The sequence below is a fragment of the Mauremys mutica genome, chromosome 24 (genome assembly GCF_020497125.1).
Source record: "Mauremys mutica isolate MM-2020 ecotype Southern chromosome 24, ASM2049712v1, whole genome shotgun sequence".
NCBI lineage: Eukaryota > Metazoa > Chordata > Testudines > Geoemydidae > Mauremys > Mauremys mutica.
In genome coordinates this window covers 10,217,965-10,237,416 of record NC_059095.1, presented here as the reverse complement: position 1 = coordinate 10,237,416, position 19,452 = coordinate 10,217,965, and the positions used below count along the sequence as shown (strand labels likewise).

The 19,452-nt window shown below is 57.2% G+C and overlaps 1 protein-coding gene across 4 annotated transcripts in view; it reads right to left on the bottom strand.

Annotated features, from left to right (window-relative positions):
- The window catches only part of LINGO3 (leucine rich repeat and Ig domain containing 3), a 110,052-nt gene that overhangs the window by 7,000 nt on the left and 83,600 nt on the right, over positions 1-19,452 (bottom strand). The window contains exon 3 of one of the 4 annotated variants that reach the window (XM_044999044.1): positions 6,554-6,633. The exons of 2 other annotated variants lie outside the window; for them this stretch is intronic. The gene's annotated coding sequence lies outside the window, so the exon portion shown is untranslated. Of the gene's footprint in view, positions 1-3,819; positions 3,937-6,553; positions 6,634-19,452 lie in introns of those variants that run through there. One more of the 4 variants, XM_044999046.1, reaches the window with a different exon arrangement.

Genomic DNA, 19,452 nt, shown 5'->3' with positions numbered 1-19,452 from the left:
TCCATTCGTCCTCCAGCTGATGAACCTGTCCCCGTTTTGCAGGGATTAGAATTTTTCTATCAACTTAATTTTTCTCTGCACTCCCCTGCATCCTCCCCAACCCTTTTTTTTCTTCCAGTCTTTCACCCTCCCTCGCTTCCAGATCCTTTGCCCTTTCTCGGCCAGCGCCCATCAGTCTCTCTCACAATGCTTTACACACTGTAGTTAGACCTCACACCAGGCAGGTGTGATTAGCTCCATTTTACAGCCCGGGAAGTGAGCTGCAGAAAGCTGGAGTGATTTGCTGGGTCCCTGGCCGGGACAGGCCTGTAACTCAGCAGTCGGCCGTGTCATAGAATCATAGGGTTGGAAGGGACCTCAGGAGGTATCTAGTCCAACGCCCTGCTCAAAGGAGGACCAATCCCCAGATTTTTACCCCAGTTCACCAAATGGCCCCCTCAAGGATTGAACTCACAACCCTGGGTTTAGCAGGCCAATGCTCAAACCACTGAGCTATCCCTCCCCCCCACTTCACTACCCACTAGGCCGTGCTTCCCCCTCCATTCATATAATGAGTTTAGTGGTCACTGGCTATTCCCTCGTTGGCCAGGTCACCAGAGCTGGAGTTTGTGAACCTTCCGGACACAAGGCAAAGCTCCCCTGAGCGCTTGGCGGAGGTAATGGAGTGATGAGCCTAATTTTACATTGGTGCAGAATTAATGATCTGCTGTGATATTTTATACCACAGTGCTAGGTGCTGTACAGACACAGAGCGAACAGACAGCCCCTGTCCCAGGTGGCTGCTACTCATCACAGTAGTTTACAATCAATTTATTGGTACCTGACAGCTCGGAGCTGTGAACATCGAACTACACACCTTCAATGCACGTGAGGGCAGGCTGGGAGTCTGGGCTTGCCAGAGCCTCGAACGAGCCATCGCAGGGTTCACGTTACACCCTCCCTCCCCAGCCAGGAGTCCTCCGAAAAGCTCCGTCGCTTCGCGCAGCGGGGAGCCCAACATGAGTCTCCAGCCTGGTGCAGCCTGGCCCTCCTCCACCCTCCTCCCCTGGGAGCCCTGACAGATCCAGTCGCTCCTTTCTCTTCTGACATCTGGCTTACGAGCCCGTCTGCCCGGCTTACTCCTCTTGTCTCTTTCAGTCAGTTCCTATTACCAGCCCCTCCTTCTCTAACTGGCTCGCACCGCTCCAGCTGACAGTCCATTATCGAGCCGTCCCTGTTTCTGTGTGCCGGGGCTGTGGAGCCGTGGGCCGCTCCCGTCGATAAATACCTGGGATCTGCCACGTAGCGCAGCCGGGCCAACTGCTGGCCACCGTGGTACCACTCACCGTGGTTATCTGATGGCGCCAGGGGCCTGGCCTAGCTTCGCCGACTACAACGGGGTTGTATCTGGATCTGGCCTAATGAGCCACGCAGGCGTCAACAGAACAGTCGGAGAACACTTCAACCTCCCTGGTCACTCGATTACAGCCCGCAAAGGCGTAATACTGCAACAAACAAACTTCAAACCCAGACTCCGACGAGAGAGTGCTGAACTGGAATGAATTTGCAAATTGGACACCATCAAATTAGGGTTGAATAAAAACTGCGAGTGGATGGGCCATTACACAAAGTAAAACTGTTTCCCCACGTTTATTTTCCCCCCCTACGGTTCCTCACACCTTCTTGTCCAGGGCTGGAAATGGGCCATTTTGATTATCATGACAAACAGTTCTTTCCCCCTCTCCTGCTGGTAACAGCTCACCTTAACTGATCACTCTCGTTAGAGTGTGGATGGTAACACCCAGTGTTTCATGTTCTCTGTGTACATTATCTATCTATCTATCTAGCCCCATCCACCCCCTCTATCTATCTATCTATCTATCTATCTATCTATCCCCATCCACCCCCTCTATCTATCTATCTATCCCCATCCACCCCCTCTATCTATCTATCCCCATCCACCCCCTCTATCTATCTATCTATCTATCTATCTATCTATCCCCATACACCCCCTCTATCTATCTATCTATCTATCTATCTATCTTTTCCACTGCAGGCATCCGATGAAGTGGGTTTTAGCCCATGAAAGTTTATGCTCAAATAAATGTGTTAGTCTCTAAGGTGCCACAAGGACTCCTGTTCTTTTTGCGGATACAGACTAACACGGCTGCTACTCTGAAACAGGCGTTTGGGTCGAAAATGAGACACCGCGTGGCAGGCGAGGCCAAGCAGAATGCTGAGAGTTCGATGACTCTGGTAGCTGTGGGGGTGTTCACGGGGACCCCCCTGCTCCCAGAAGACATGTGTGCTTACAGGTTGCGCTATGAGCGCCAACCTCAGCCCAGGTCCAGATCAAGGTTCCCAGAGCATCCCTGAGCTCTCCAGGATGGGGCAAAGCTGGAGTCAATCCATGGTCCTGGTGCAGCGGGAGGGCTTGGGTTGTGTGACTCAGCATTCGGGGGGTCACTTGAATCTCAAAAGGCAGCTTTGGGCCAGGGACCCAAGTGAGCCCACTATGGGTTGGGTCCTGACTGTCTGATCTGCCTCTCTCCCAGCACATCATAACGACATCCAGTATCCTAAGGGTTAATATCTTAGTGGGTGGTGGGAGGGGGTTTAAGACCCAGGAGTGCTGTGGATTCAAGACTGTGCAGAAGACACATTAAAAAATCTGGTACCCGGGACACCCGCCCCCCCCGATACGGCGCATCATTGCAAAGCTCGTCAAACATGCATCGGTAGCCAACTGCTGCTATTTAGCTAATGAAGTGGCAGCGTCTGCCCGCAGCCCAGCAGCTGTGAAGAGCCCACTTGAATCAAGGAGGCTACGCTGCGTTTACGCCGGCGCAACTGAGAGCAGAATCCCACCCTAACGCGTCAGTCAATCCGAGGATGGCAGCTATTTTCCCTCGGTGTGGAACGAGCTGGGGGGAGGGGGGAGGTGTCTCGGGCCAGGTCCCAGAGGACGTGTGTGAGTGTGTGGATAACATTCTCAAAAGCACCTATATGAGTTAGGAGCCCATTTTCAAAAGGGACTTAGGCCCAGAGTTTCAAGGTATTTAGGCACCTAAAGCTCCAGAGATGCATCTTATGCACCTGCCACTTTAAGGGCTTAAATCCCAGAATCAGGCCTCCCCACTGGGCTCCACAAAAGCCCTGCTCGGCTGCCCCCAAGATCCCTGTAGGCACCTAAACCCACTCGGTGCCTCCAGTTTTGCAGTAAACGTTCCCTTAGCACCTAGGTTTCTGCCTCTGAACGTGTGCCCGGCAGCCCCACGCCTGGAGACCAGACGCCAAAGCCCCAGAACAATGCGCCGATGTCCCTGCAGTAAGTGTGCTCAGAGGAGGAAGAGCACCCGGCTGCCTGGAGCCCACTGGTTACAGACCTCCCCTGGGAGACCGCGGACATCCCTCGCCCAAGGTTCTTTCTGAATCCAGCCCCAGTGGGATTTTCAAAAACACCCAAGCACCCACCTCCCATTGATTTCTGGCTCCTGGCTGTAGCTTAGGCTCCTGATGACCTGTAAAAACCAGAATCACAAAGGTCTTTAGGCACCTAACTCCCATTGAAACCAATGAGAGTTAAGGACTGGTAGTTAGCAGCCTAGGGAAGTCCCGTTTGAAATGGGCCATAGGCACCTTTGACACTGTTACTCCATCTCACTAAAAGCACCTCCCCCGCTGGCACGAACCAACCCCCCTCGCCAGGCCCAGCGGAGAGGACAAGGCGGGCCTGGGCCCCGGGGGACCCTTCCACGCTGGAGGTGGGCGCTCTGGGATAGGCGTGAAGCACACAGCCTCAGCTGCACCCAGTGCCGATCCACGGGGGCTGTGACTCACCCCGGCCATCCATCCGGCGCCCTTCACCAGCACGGAAATGTGCTATTTTAGCGGCAGCTGCTGTGGGAATTTGAATGCAGGGGAATCTAGCAGGCTGCTGATGGGGGAGAAACGCCATCCCTCCATATCTGGTTTATAAGCAGCTTTGTATTTAAAACCTCTGCTTCTCCTCATTACCTGTGAGCAGAATATTCAAGGCGGGGGAGAGGAGCACTGGCAGGTTGCCCGAGGGGAGGGGCTCGCGCCAATCGGAAAGCTGCCTGCGTTGCTAGCTGTGTAACAGGCAATTATCTATTGGCAGCGGCGGTGCAACGGGAGGGCGTAGGAGCCAGGGAGCTGGTGCGAGGAGCAGGCACCCACCAGAGCACGGTGCCTTCCAGCTCTTGGCCTGTGCTCCAGGCTCCTTAGATCTCTGTATTTGCAGCGAGATGTCATGCTAGGTCATCGGGGCACTCCTCTGGGGGATGCCGGCCTGGCTGGCCTTCCCGAGCTGCCGCGTGGCGTGGGCAGGAGAGGGAGCGGAGGGGACACTGATTACGGAAAGCCCCTGCCAGCTATCTTCAGCCATGCAGCTGTCACCCAGCGTTACTAACTGCAGGAGCCCGTGGGGGTAGAGTCCGCTGTGAGCAGAGCGATCCGCTCCGCCTTGGGCCAGAAGCCCGTTCGAGCTGGGGAAATTGGGGCCAAGCCAGAGACCGCTCGGGACCCCGAGCTGCCCCTTCCGCTCGATGGGTGCTGCCCACTCACACGCTGCAGGTCACGCCACTCATGGCCGTGGGCCTGTACGCCCACGTGTGCGTGTGTATTGGTGCTCATGTTCCTATGTGCTGATCTGCATGTGCATGCACATGTGTGTACATGCGTGTGTACGTGTGTGCACATGCGTGTGCATGTACATTCATGTGCACACACACACATGCCGTCTGGGGAATGGGGGATGGGCTCAGCTAGAAGCCTCTGGCCAGAGACCACCCCATTCAACTTCACGCATTTAAAAAATGCTTCTTGCTACCACAGCCCTCAGGTTATCTATGGCCAGCAGAGTTAAGGACAATAAGGACAATCTCCATCATTGGGGATTTTTTAAGAGCAGGTTGGACAAACACCGGCCAGGGCTGGTGTAGATAATACTGAGTCCTGCCAGGAGTGCAGGGGGCTGGACCAAGTGACCTCTCGAGGTCCCTTCCCGTCCTATGATTGTGTGGTTCCATGCTGGGTGACAGGCCAGGTGGGGTCCCAGCTCCCTGGGAACAGAACAGCCCCCGCCTGAACGCTGGAGCTAAGGGGAGGTGGCGCGCGCGTTAATCCAGTTCACGAAAATTTTCTAGATTTTGACTTTTTCTCCTGATCTGGGGCAGGAAAATCTCCCAGGATGGGAAAACCATTTCCTGCCCAGCCCTGCCCATTACCAGAGTATCTGCCAAGGGACCAGTCTTGTCAAGAGAACTGGCGTCAGGCCCTTAGGGGAAGAAATATCACAGCTCTGACTGACTCTCTCTCTGGGGACCGTCCCAATGCATCCAGAGCGAGGCCTGACACAGCCCGTGAGTGCCGAGGTTTGGAAGTGATCATTAGATCCTGACAGCCGAGTTCCTCTAATGGCTTCGGCAGCCTCTGGCTATTGGTGTTGAAGGATACGTGCCCCGTCCCCCGGAGGACATTCCTCCATCCCTAACCACAAATGATTTCACATCCAGGACTGGCCACTTCCACCGGTATGTCAGTACCTGGAGTTGATGGTGGTGAAGTCCCACCTGTGACGGGAGTTAGACCACAAGGTGACTATAACCTCGGCACGCCTTCCAGATCTGCCCCCGCTCTCACCCCAGCCTCAAACCAGGGCAGGCAGGGGTCTGCTTGCCCCAGTGCCCAGCGACGGGTCCAACAGGTGAGTGCAGCCACCTTCAATCAACCACAGATACTCATGGCTCCACCCACCCTTTGTCTCCAGTCTCAGGGCCTTAGTGGAAGCATCAGCGTCCTTCACCATCTCCAGCTGGCCAAGGGATCCTGCCCCTTCCTCGCAGACGAGGGCCCTGCCAGTCAATGGTCTGTTTGCTACCTTGGGGCTGGCCTCGCTGGATGGTCTACGCAGGGCTGGGCTTGAAGGCAGTCGGAAGAATCAGCTTGCACCGAAGGTGGCCACGCCCCCATGCAGGGGTGCAGGTTCTCGCACCTCTGCACTGCTTGTGGGTGCTCCAGAGACTGGTGCTGGGGACGCAGCAGGGGGCGCTCTCCCTTCCGCGTCAGAACGTATCCCATGACCCAAAGGTTTGGCCTGGGGCGAAGGCTCCCGGGGAGGGGTATCGGTCTGAGTTTGGGGCAGAGGCTGAGGGACAGCTTGGCTGGAGGTGACATTTCGGAACAAAGGTTCGGGGGGCTCAGTTCTGAGTTTATCCAAACTGGTTCAGCCTTCTCTGCTTCTGAAATCTACAGAAATCCTCCCCTGGTTCCGTCCTAGCCCCCTTCTCATGGCGTTTCTCTCCTCATCCCAGGCCTGTGTCTTTAGGGGGGCTAGTTTTCTCCCTGCCCCCTCTGTGCCTGTCTCTCCTTTCTCATGCCCCCGGATGTGCCCAGCTCCCCCCCACCCGCCCCATCGCACACATCCCCCTTTCCGTTGTGACAAGAATTTTAACAAGAAGAGAAAATGGCAGCTGAACAAATCAATTGGTATAAGAATCCGAGGATGGTAACAAGAGCCGAAAAGGCCACCCAAGGACTTCGATTCACTGACCTTATGGAGATGGTAACTAGGCTGGAAAATGGCAGACACCCCTGTTCTTTCTTGTTACCCTCTGGAGACGCTGATGGGGCCTGCGGACATGAATTTAGGTCAGGGAGTTAACACCAGACTGGCAGCCCATGACTGTCCCCTGATACCATCGCAGGGCTGGGGGTACTGGGGTGGGCGTTCCTGCGTGAGGTTACTAAGGACAGTGATCAGCCATCGGGGTGTTGTGGAGAAAAGCGATGGACGGCGGTAACATGGGCCAGCCCTCTGCTCTGCCACTCCTGGGCACCCACACAGATCTGCTGGTGCCCCTCACTCCTCACCGGCAGCACCCCGAGGGCCAGATTAACATGTCAGCAAACTAGGCATGTGCCTGGGGTCCAGATATGTGGGGGCCACCAAGATGCCTTGGATGCAAATGTGTGTGTGTGTGGGGGGGGGCAGAGTGGCTGGGCCAAACCCGAGTGGCGCTGTGACCCCATGTGCCAGGTCTCAATGCCACTCACTGAAATTTGGCCCAGCCACCCCCTGTCATGACCCCCCCAGTCTGAGCCAGCAGAATGCTCACAACCCCCCCGAAAGTCCAACATGCCCCCACAGGGGGTGTGTGCCCCTGCCGCCCCGGTTGAGAATCTCTGTTTAGAGGGTCAGAGCCCAGAACTGTGTGTTTGGCTAAGGCCCTGTGACGGGTTAATCCCCCTGCAGCTAGTTCAGTCCTGGCCAGCCCCACAGCTCTGCCAAAGCCCCTCACTCCTGCTACCCAATCGCCTGCCCCCCCGGGGGAGATGGTCCAAACCACCACGTTCAGAGTCAGATCCAACGTCCCCCGAATTCATGGGGGCGGGGTTGGTGTCGGTTTGGGACCATCTGCTTCCTGGCAAGACTGGCTGAGTGCCCCAACGTGTGGAGGTGGGGTCAAGCTGTCAAAATGGGGTTTTGAGACCCCCTGAAGTTTGCTGTTTCCTGGATTCCCAGCCCAGAGGGCCATGGAGATTGAGGGGTTTGAATATACAACTTCAGACAGCTAAGTGGGGTTATTGTCGCTTCCCTGCTCAATAGCTTCATACAGAATCGCTCTTCGACAGCTGTCAGGTACAGCTGTGAATGGGTGTCTCTGGGACGCTGCTCTCCTGGGTTCTAGTCCCAGGTCTGGCACGGACTGGGGCCAGTCTCATTCTCCTCTCTGCGCCTCAGCGGACCTGTTTGTAAAATGGGTATAATGCTGCTGGGAGGAGTGTAACCACTGTATCCCCTCTGCCACCAGGACGTCTGGAGTGTCCATGGCACGCAGCCTAGAGAAAAGCAGGGCGGCCTGTGTGGCCGCAGATTGACCCAGTGTTAGCCTCCCTCTCCGGGGGATGGACAGGGTTAATTAGCGTGGCACTGGCGTGTGGACCCCTGCGGGGAATGCATGTGAGAGGCTGTGCGAAGCACACTGCTCATGTTCCCCGGGGGGTGTGTGTGTGTGTCTCTCCCCTCCTGCTTGCTAAGGCTGCTCAGCGTCCCATGTGGATTACTGACTCCGTGACAAGAGCCACAGATGTGCCCCGATGGGCGATGAACCCCCAGGATCCTGGCAGCCAGGTCAGCTGTGCTAGGATGCGTCCCTGGCCCCGTCCCCAGTTCGCCATCACGGAGCGCTAAGCAGCACTCCAGCCTCTGATGCCGCGTGCTGGAGCCCAGCTGGGCTGCGGAGAGAGGCCTCCATTAATTATACACAGGAACCATTCAAGCAGCCAGGGGAAGCGAATCAGTCAAAGGCGGCTGATTTCAGCAGTGGAAGGAGAAGCTCTCAGCAGACTCGACTCTGCTCCCCACAACAGGCCTGTTTATCTGCTACCTCTCCACCCGGCCTCAGTCTCCCCCCACAACCGCCCCCCTCCTGGCTGCCGTATTTATCGGCTTCACACTCTCACTAATGCCTCCCTTCCTCTGCATGTCTTATCTCGATCAGTCAACAGCGTCTCTGCCTTTATCGGCCATCTATCTACAATATGTATCTAAGCAGCTCTCGCCCCTCTGTGGCATCTTCCTGTTCTCTCTACATCAGATGTGTCTCTCAGCAGAATCTATCTACTGTACTGCTGTAGCTACACCATCTTTTAACAGATCCCTGAGGACCCAGGACATCACTAGGAACTTTATGGTCACAGCAGGGATAGAATTTCAGCTTCTGCTCCACAAGCACTGGCTTCTGCCATTTGATCCACATGAGAATCTCTATAAGCACTATAGGGCTCATGACACACAGCTGTGTCTTTCTGATTCCATCCAATAGGGGGCAGCAGAGCGTATAAACATTAACCAGTTCACTGCAGTATAATCTCTGTGTAGCAGCTCTCCTGCTCAGGGTAGCAGCGAACTGGTGACAGTACACCAGTTGGCTAGAACTGCTGAATGGGATATGCAGTGTTTCTTGTTCCCACCCAGCCTGGGTCAGTAATAAAACAATGGGTACCATGGGATTAGAGCTGAATTTTTTAGGCTACAAAGGGTTTTTGTTGTTGAAAAAAATGGCCTTTTTTTCTTAAAAAAAAAAGGTCCTGAAAAACTGCTGACTTTCTAAATTTGGGTTTTCCCGCCCTGGACAATTTTATCAACATTTTTAGCTACACCATTCTCAGAAGTGTTAGTGACATTTTTCGCTTGCCAAAAAACCCCATGTTTTTGGTAAACAAGACATTTCAACAACTGTTTTTTTTTTAGTATCAGTTCTGACCTTTATGATAAAAAATGTCACGAAAAACACGCCTGTGGTTTTGAATCCTGCAAAAACCTCTTCAGTTTTTGCAATTTTTTTTTTTTTAAAATATAGCAACCAACAACAACTTCATATGTTGCTCCTTTCGTGAGATGAGTTTCCTGGTTCTCAGGCCAGGCCCCAGTGCCATGTATCTGTAAAGTAAAACCCGCCAGCATGGATTGTGTTTATTGTGGCCCTACACTCAGCAGGGAGACCCAGGGCTGACTGAGCCAGGCAATCAAGGCATCGTGTGTGCGTGTTTGCCTTGCTGCGTCTATTGGTAGGTGTGATGAAGTGGGGCTGTTCTTAATGTTTCCTCTGAATACTGTGTGGGTGCCTCAGTTTCTGACCGACCCTCTGTCTCCTGGCAGCTAACGGCCCGGACCCTTCCCCCCCTGCAAGGGGATGCTAAAGGTGTGGGAGAACAAAGAGATCAGGTGAGTACCTGGCCCAGGAAAGAGACAAAGGCCGGAAAGGAGGGGCTGGAGGGGGTTTCAGTTTGGAGCTGGCTGGGGACGAGGAGTGAAGTGCAGACATGGGTGTCTGGCTCACTGGCCCCCAGAATGGACCCAGCTGAGGGGTCCTGTTCTCTGTACCTACAAGCTCTGTTTTAGACCATGTTCCTGTCATCTAATAAACCTCAGCTGGCTGAGAGTCACGTCTGACTGTGAAGTGGGGGTGCAGGACCCTGTGGCTTCCCCAGGCCAGGACTCCGCCTGGGCAGACTCGCTGTGGGGAGCGCACGAAGGGGCAGAGGATGCTGAATGCTCCAAGGAGAGACCCAGGAGGTGAAGCCGTGTGAGCTTCTTGCCCTGGGGACAGGCTGCTCCAAGGGAGAGGAGACTCCCCAAAGTCCTGCCTGGCTTTGTGGGGAGCAGTTCCAGAGCATCACCCGGGGACTCCGTGACAGTAGGATAAAGCGAAACCTTCTGCCTCAAGGGCTGCCCGACTCAGACCTTTCACCAGTGCGACCCACACACACACAAGCTATGTCTACATTACAGTAGGTAATGACTGTGGTGATGCATGTTGGCACTACCTTGCTGGGGTCGGTGGTGCGCGTCCTCACCAGGCGTGCTTCTGCCAATCTAAGGGCAGTCGGGAGCGGAGAGCCTGGCTTCTCAGCTCCATTGGCTGCTCCCTGCCAGGAGCCTGGCTGCCCCACTGGCTCCTGGCGGGCTGCTCACCCCCCCGCAACTGCTTCCCGTTCCCTGCCCAGGGCCTCTCCCCTGCCCGCTCTCCGCCGGGAGCCGAGCGGCCTTGTCAGTTTCACGGCTCCAGCTGGGAGCGGGTCCGAAGCTGCCGGGGCTTCTCCCCACAGCTGGGAGCAGGGTCCGTTCTCCCCCAGCTCCCAGCCAGGAGCTGGGGACAGCTGGGCTGTAGCAGCCCGGCTTGAGTCCTGAAATTGATGTGACAGCCAACAGCTGTGTCTACGCAGACGCTGTGTTGCCCTAACCTCATGGACATGAGCCTTACGCCTCTCCTGGAAGTGGAGTTGTGATGTCGGTGCAGTGGGGCGCTTACATCGGTGGGAGGACGGCTGGAGTGTAGACACGGACATAACTAGGTGGACAGAAGCGGCGTAGTGGAGACCAACCCAAAGGTATGAAGCAATAGTTGTCTGCTGTCGAAGGCTCCTTCCAACCTCTCCACTCTTGAGACCCGAACTTTGGGTCCGGTGGGAATTTCAGGCCTGGGTTCAGGCTGGTATTTTATCGCTGCCCATGGGGCCGACCTTCCTGGATGCTTCCTGACTCCCACTCAGCAGCCAGTGCGGACTTAGAAAAATCCAGGGCAACAGCGAACTCGGCCATTGGCGTTCAGCCCCACTAACGTTCTGTAGCACAGAGCAGGCCGCTGGTGCTCCCCAGGAGTCCCTGTCTCTGTATTTATCTGGCCCGGAAAGCAGGTTCCCAACCTTTTTCTTTCTGAGCTTCCTGCCCCCACCATGCTATAAAAACTCCACGGCCCACCTGTGCCACAACGACTGGGTTTCTGCGTATAAAACCCAGGGCTGGCGTTAGGGGGTAGCAAGCAGGGCAGTTGCCTGGGGTCTTGCATGGGGGCTCCTGTGAAGCTAAGTTGCTCAGGCTTCGGCTTCAGCCCCGAGTGGCAGGGCTCAGGGACCCGAGCGTCAGCCCCATGCGGTGGGGCTTCGGCTTTTTGCCCTGGGCCCCAGCGATTCTAACGTTGGTGGACCCCCTGAAACCTGCTCGCGGCCCCCCAGGGGGCCCCGGACCCCTGGTTGAGAACCACTGCCATAAAGATCACTCACCTTTGCTGAATTTTTAAGCAACAGGATTTACTACGCGCTCTGGGAGGTGACAGGCTGATGGCTGTCTGGGAGACCCTCTCTGCCATCCCACGTCAGCTCACCTTGCCGTTCCCCTGGGAAGGGACGGGAAATGCAACCCGTCTTGCAGGCAGCAGGCAGGGTAGGCCGAACAGGCAGGATCCCACTAGCTGGCCAACCCCTCCATCCTCCCGCTAGCCACAGGTAGACACAGAGCCATGCACGGACCACATACACAGGGGCACCCACATGCCACCACACACAGGGGCTCGCACTCACATGAACACACACACACACACACACACAGAGTGCCCTCTCCCCAAACACGTACACCTCCCTTTCCATAGACTCACACAGAGGCATGGGTGTGTATACACACACACACACAATACACACCTGCTCACTCACCCCCCCCTTGCCAAACACACTCACACAAACCCGAGACACAACACGCACAAGCACAGTACTAACTCACCCCCCCACCCCTGCACAAGCCCCCACATGCCCCCCATATACACTCCTCACCTCAGCATTCGCCCCTCCCATGTCTGAGCTGCATTCAGCGCTAATAATATTTTCAAGTCCATCACCCCCAGGCTGGCGACGCTGCGGCTGCTTTGTTCTCGGTCAGATGTGCTTTCCCCCACCTCTTACGGTGCTGCGGCTGCCTCGAAAAAAGCCTCTGACCAGGTGGGATTTAAAGATGCTTTGTGCTCGGTTAAAAGGGTAATGAAGGGAGAAAAAAGAGCCGTTTGCCACTCACGTTTGCGCCCCAGATCGCTTCCTTACCGGGCAGCGTGAGATCTGTGTCTGAGCGGCTCAGCGCTGTCAGGGAGCTGTGGGAGCAGCAGGCTGGCCAGCCAGCACATTCCCGGACAGAGCCTCGGTGTCTCCATGGGCACTTCCCAGAGACGGCTTCCCTAGGAAGTGAGGTCCGCTGCGACCTAGCCAGAGTCCACGCCTGAAACACAAGCTTTGGTCTATGGGAGGCTGCAGGGAGCTGGAGCACATGCTCCCATCCCAAGCACAGAGCAGCACTATTGCGTGTATTAGGGAGCTGTCGTCGTGGACGAGGACCCTCCTGTGGCAGGTGCTGTACGCACTCAGCCTAAAAAGACAGCCCCTGCCCCAAACAGCTCACAAGACGAGACAAGCGACAGCAGACGGGTCCACACAGTTATTCAGTAGCTGCTGCACTTCCTTCCGAGTCTGATCTGCTGCCCCACCTAGAGGGCGCTATGCTGCCGGGGGCGGGGGGTGACCCAACCCCTGGCATTTTGCAGTGTGGACTCAGCTCGAGCCGCAGCCCTGAGTCAGAAGGTCGGCATAGCGCAGTGCGGACGCGTTAGCACCGACGTTAGACCCAGGTCCAGCGATCGCAAACCCTGCAGTGTGGACGCTCACGCGTGGGCTAGGAAACACCGAGGGCAAAAGCCTGGCTCCCGCAGAGTGCAGGGTCGATCTCCCCGGACTGACGGGCAGGGGCTGGGCTCGTGTGGGTTGGGGTTCCACCCTTGTCACAGCTGCGAAGGTTGTGACCGATCACAGCGGGTGGCACGGGGACCGTGGTTTTATTACACGCTCTAGGATGAAGCCAGGTGAAATTCCACTCCGGCAGGGAAGCTCTCTGGAAACGTAGATGTTAAAATGTTACAATTTGAAAAGTCAGGAAAAGAGCAGAGGCCGGACGTGGCTTCTCTCCCCTTGGCTTCACTGGGTTTTGATTGGCCGCCTCAGTGGACACAGCCAAGCTCCCCGTGAAGCGGCCCTGGCATTTGTGCCTGTCCTGCTTTGTGCCTGTCCTGCGGCCTGGCCCCGACGCCTGGGTTGTGTGCAGCTCGGAAAGCCCTCTCCGCTCTCAGCAGGACCTTGATCACTCTGGGCCTCATTCTGCTCTCCAGGATGCTGGTTTAGTGCCGCTGGGACTCCATGGTCTCCAGGGAGCTGCTTCTGCCAGGGTGAGATGAGAATCAGGTCCCTTGGCATCGTGTTGATGGCTAATCACACCAGACGGGCCATGTCTCTGGGAGGCTCACCAGGCCTTGTGAGGGGAGGTGTACGTGTGGCAGGAGACATGCAGGTCCTGAGCATGGAGGAGCGTTCCTGCTCCCTGAGCCATCTGCTGTGAGCACCACCGAGGGGGCCAGTTGTTACACTGGCTCCTGTACAGCGGAAAGGCAGCCACCAGGATACGGTCTGAGGACTTTGCAACTCATCTCACATCACGCGCCTGCCATGCTATTCCAGCTCTTTCCGATCGGGGCTGGATTCAACCCAGCAGCCTTGCATGCAGCGCGACGGGGTCTGGAGCTCCTTAGCCAGCCTTCGAGCCACCCAGTCCCTGAAATATGCCCCCGGGCTGGATCCAGAATGGAAAGTGTAACACCGATTTCCTTTGTTTAGGATGGAACATTCCACGGCTCTTGTTACCAAGGGGCTAAGCGGGGCGGGAGTCAGCCACCCTGGGACCAGCCTGGCGCTTAATCCCTATTAGTGGGGAATGCAGCTCCCTTCATTACAAAACAAAAATAGCTGGAAATTCCATTCTCCCTTTCCAACGCCTCCTTCCCTCTCCTGATTTCTTCTTGAGGGAGGCTGAGGAGGGATGAAGAGCGCAGGACGCACTGACCTCCAATACTCAGGACAGGGAGAGTTGGGCCCCAGCGGCAAAGCTGGGATCTGGCACCAGATTTTCTCACTGTTCAGGTCAGGGTTTGACTTCAGCCCCATCTCTAACACAGGCCGTGTGCTCATCCAGGCAGGAGCAAACCCCGAGCCCCGGCCACAGGTTCAAAGGTCTCAGCACCAGAGACAGGTGGGAAACATTTTTCCCGTCCCGCAATTTTTTTTTTGAGGTTTCAAAAATGTTCCTGTTCTGCAGCGGGACAAAACCCGAGACCGTTTGACGTTTTGCTGTGACTCACTAGAATGAGAGCCAGCCTGCAGCCCAGGGGTTTGGCGATGCACATGGGATGGGTTAAAGGCCCTACTCTGAGTCAGGCACATCCCAAGGGAGGGCCGGAGCCAGTGGGTCATTGCAGGGTCTCTCGCTGCGGAAGCTTTGCGGGGCAGGGTCTGTCTTTTTGTTGTTTGTGTTGCACCAAGCGCGAACGGGGCCTGCTCCATGACTGGGGACCTAGCGACTACGGTCATTCAGCGAAGAAGAAGCATCTGTCTGGTTTGGACCAGAAATTCCATCCTGATCCTTCGAACCCAGGAGGTTCCTACAACAGGTTTCCGTTTTGACGAACTGGCGTTTGTCGCTGAAAAGCCATTTGGGGGTTGAAATATTCCCGACCGGCTCTCCTCAGCAGCCTGCTGGGCGCTACACTAGCAATGCCACCCTACCAAGCACCCGAGGGTGTCAGTGGCTGCCCTGAAATGACGGGCACTGCTGGTTGTTGCCCCATGGCCAGCAAGGCTGGTCCATAGGGGCTGCAGGGCATGGCATTATGTCCTCCGGGGAACTTCTGCAGTGCAGGGTACCCCTATGCCCAGGGGTCAGCACCGTGGGAGCCCTGGGGGAAGGGGTACTCTGGAACGGGGCATAAAACCGGGGACATAAAATCCTGGGCAAACCTGGACAGGTGGCAACCCCACCCCAAACTGAACCATCCCCCAAACCTTAAGTGCGTCCCAGGCCTTGGCCCAAACGGAACCGTCCCACCCCCCAACCATTCAGCCGATGCCCAAACCAACCACACCCATCTCCCGCATTCATTGTCTCCAGGCACCTCCCCAGTCCCAGTGCCCAGCAGAAATCCCCTGAGTGCTGCAGACCCCAGCAGGATCCAGACTCTTGGGTGCAACCAACCCCCCCTTTGGAAATCCACCCAGCTCTAGTTCCAAGGTGCTGGTGTTTCAGGGCCAGTCCCAGGCAGCGTGAGATCCTGCTCCTGGAACGTGACCGTGGTGAAACCCCGTCGCAGCCACTGACCATCCCCGTGGGATCAGTCCGGGCTCCAGCCCCGGTGCTCTCGGCTGCACGCCATCCTGCCCCGGGGGGGGAGGGAGAGAGCCCCAGGAAGCGAGCGCAGCATTGTGAGGCCTGGGGGAACGAAAGGATGGGGCAGGGTGGCATTGACACCTCCTGACTCCGGAGCCCTGCCCAGCCACCCGGGATCGGCTCGTTACGCCAACCCCCGGCCAGCGCTCTCTGTGCTCCTCACCTGATCTCCCGGCGGCTCCCAGGCGACACTGGCATCACATTCTCTCCTTCTGCCCATCAGCGCCTAGGTCGCTGCGCCCACGACCCCCCGGGGCTGGGAGGTGGGGGCGAGGGGGGACGATCCCCATCTGCCTTTTGCACACAACAGCATTTCCAAGTGGGAGCTTTCCTGATCGCTCACTATCCCGGGCTTTAGCGGTGCCGAAGGCAGACGGCTCATTGGCTGCAGGCCTATTAGCCTCAGCGTGCCCCCCCCGGCCCCCCGTGTTCGTTTGCTTTCAAACGGGAACGACACCATCCATCTGGCTGTACCGCTTAAGCTTCCCACGTTCCCCGAAAATCCTCGCCAGGGATGCAGCGTGTCGCCAGCCGAGGAGCGGAGCCTGGCCCCCCCCCCCCCGAACGCTGCTCTTCATTATGTATGCCGGTCCCATCCCATCTGCACGGATTGCGGTTCTGCCCTATTTTGTTCCAGCTAATACCAGGCAGGCGGCAGCGGCTGCTGTCAGGGCACTGCGCTCCCTCCACCAGATTAAATTGGCAGCCAGGAGGGGAAAATGTCTCTAGGGGGGATTAGCAAAGGCTCCACCTGTTAGCGGGAGAGGAGAGGGACCCAGGGCGGTGGCCATTTCTGCTTCTCAAGCCTGGTGTCTGTGGCGATTCTCTGCTCCCCCCTCCCCCGACTCTACAGTGACCATAGGCCCACGTCCGGGAGCCTCCTGTCTCCGGATTGCGGGTGGTCAAACCAAGCCCTGGCCCTGAACACTGACCCCCAACCTGCACCCCAAACGCAATCTGACCCTCGGCCCCACTTCAGCAGCAAACCCCCAGAACTTTCCTTCCACGTGCAAACTGGGGGGTCCAAGCCCTTGCCTCAAACGGCCTCTGAAACTAGCCCCCAAACACAGCCCCCTCCCGATCCTGCGCTCCAAACCGCCCCCCTTTTCTGGGGTTGGAAGCAGCTCAGATACCAGAAGAACATTTCCCCTTCCCTCTCATTTCGCCCGGCTTTCCCCACACACCTGGCAGGGGGAGGGTCTCGGCACCCAGGCTCCAGCCCACGTCGACACCGCTACGTTCACCTCCGCAGCGTGAGCCGGAGTCAGTGGACCCAGGCGTAGACATCCCTGGTACGTCTCCCCCGGCTGAAGCAGGGAGAGCCCAGGCTGCTCAAATCGACAGGCTCCCGAGGGCCGGGGGTGCTGTGGAGGAGCAGCCTGACTTCTGGCTGCTTCCCCGAACGGAGTCTCCCCTTCACCAGCCAGGTCTGGCTCTCAATCGGGCGTGAGATCCTATTTTCACAGCAGGGTCCTTAGCTTTACAACGGGCCGATTCAAAGCCCCCAACCTCTGGGACCAGCTCTCAGCTCCAGATCTCGCACCAGGCTCCCGGCGAGCGTGTGCGCGCGGATGGAGGGAAACCAGCTGTCTGCAGGGCCGGTGCAAGGATATTTTGCGCCCTAGGCGAAACTTCCAGCTTGCGCCCCCCCTTCTCCTCCCCCCAGAGCATTGCTTATTATAAACTTTCAACAATGAATACTGCATAATGTGGCATTGTTCACGTACACTTCCTTCCTTCCTTCTTTCATATCAAAATCTACCACATTTTATTCTACCTTTAGACTATCCAATTATTGTTATTCATAAAATTTATAAAATTAGAATGGCGGATATTCTGTTATACAACAACAACTCACAATATCAATATGACAAATGTCAACAACCTACACACACATATTCGCACATGATAAACATATACACTCAAATACTTAACATACACACACAACTGACACAAAGTATTAGTGAAATGATGCAGCAGCAATTGCCAGAGTCCTAGATCTGAAACAACTCAACAAAAATAGTCGACAACCTCCGAAAACTAGCAAACTTGGCATTATAAACAGCCTGTCAGAACGGGTAACGGCGGCGCGCGATGAGAAAAATGACGTCATCGCCAGTTTGTACCGTAGGGAAGCAGCACGCTTGTGCCTGCGACGCAGAGCCGCCGTAGGCTATGGTAAGAAGAACGACAAGTTAAAATGCAAGTTCGACGACGTTTCTCTTTTCTTTGTTCATTCGTTTTCCAGCAATAGCGTAAAAAAAAATTGGGGGCACTGCTTTTTGGCGCCCCCAAATCTCGGTGCCGCTGCCTAGTTCGCCTAGTGGTTACACCGGCCCCGAGGTCTGGGGGAGTCTCTCCTCCCAAAGGCCCAGCAGCCTGGCCGCCGCCCCGAACGCAGAGGGACGTGCTGCTGTCGGGACGCTGGCTACAGGCAGGGAGCCTGTCTCCCCACTGCCAGGCATTGGAGGCTCCCTGTGCGGTGGGGGGGGGTCCATGGGGGCAGGGCGAGGGGCAATCCGGCCGGAAGTGATGGTGCTGGATATGCCTCCTGGCCCATACAAGACTTGCCAGTTGCACTAGCTAGAGTCGAAGGCCAAGGCCCACCAGCCCCTCCCACGTAAAGTGATGCCCCAGCAGGGTCAGCAAGACAGTCTCCCCCCTCCTCCCCCGGGAATTCTGCACCACCCCAGTTAATATGTTCATCTGCCTCTGGAAGCATCAGGTTTGGGTCCCTGCTGGGGGCGGGGGGGGACGCAGGGCTGGCCCAGCGTGGCAAACCCTCTGTGCCTGTGATGTCACGTGAAGGGGCAGGTAACATGCTGCCTGTCACGCAGCATCTCGTTGCGGCCCAGGCTCTGCGCTGACCGGTCCACGGAGGAGGGTCTGACTCCGCTCTGCTCGCGAGACGAGCCCTTTGCAGGAGCCAGCGGCAGCTGTTGGCCATACGGCCGGGACAGCGACGGGGAGATGCTCCTTTCCAGCGCAGCCCTGAGCCAGCGCTGCCCGGGCCACCAGGGAGGGACGCTCAGGGGCGATCTGGCCAGCCAGAGCAAGGGCACGTCAGCTGGTGCTCTGGGGGCTTGGGGGTGGGGGGGGCTGCTCTGCTGAGCAGCTACAGGGAGGATTTTCACTGGCTCCATAACCTGGCACCTTCTTCATGCCTCCGTGCCCAGGAGTCTTGTCCCCTCCTGGTCCATTTCCCACATCCCAGCTCCACCCCCCACGGCTCCATGTCCCCACGTCCCAGCCCCCCCGCTCCATGTCCCCACGTCCCAGCCCCCCCGCTCCATGTCCCCACGTCCCAGCCCCCCCTGCTCCATATCCCCACGTCCCAGCCCCCCTGCTCCATGTCCCAGCCCCCCGCTCCATATCCCCACGTCCCAGCCCCCCTGATCCATGTCCCCACGTCCCAGCCCCCCTGCTCCATGTCCCAGCCCCCCGCTCCATGTCCCCACGTCCCAGCCCCCCTGCTCCATGTCCCCACATCCCAGCCCCCCTGATCCATGTCCCCACGTCCCAGCCCCCCCGCTCCATGTCCCCACGTCTCAGCCCCCCTGCTCCATGCCCCCACGTCCCAGCCCCCCTGATCCATGTCCCAGCCCCCCTGATCCATGTCCCCACGTCCCAGCCCCCCGCTCCATATCCCCACGTCCCAGCCCCCCTGATCCATGTCCCAGCCCCCCTGATCCATGTCCCCACGTCCCAGCCCCCCTGATCCATATCCCCACGTCCCAGCCCCCGATCCATGTCCCAGCCCCCCATTCCATGTCCCCACGTCCCAGCCCCCCTGCTCCATGTCCCCACGTCCCAGCCCCCCGCTCCATGTCCCCACGTCTCAGCCCCCCTGCTCCATGTCC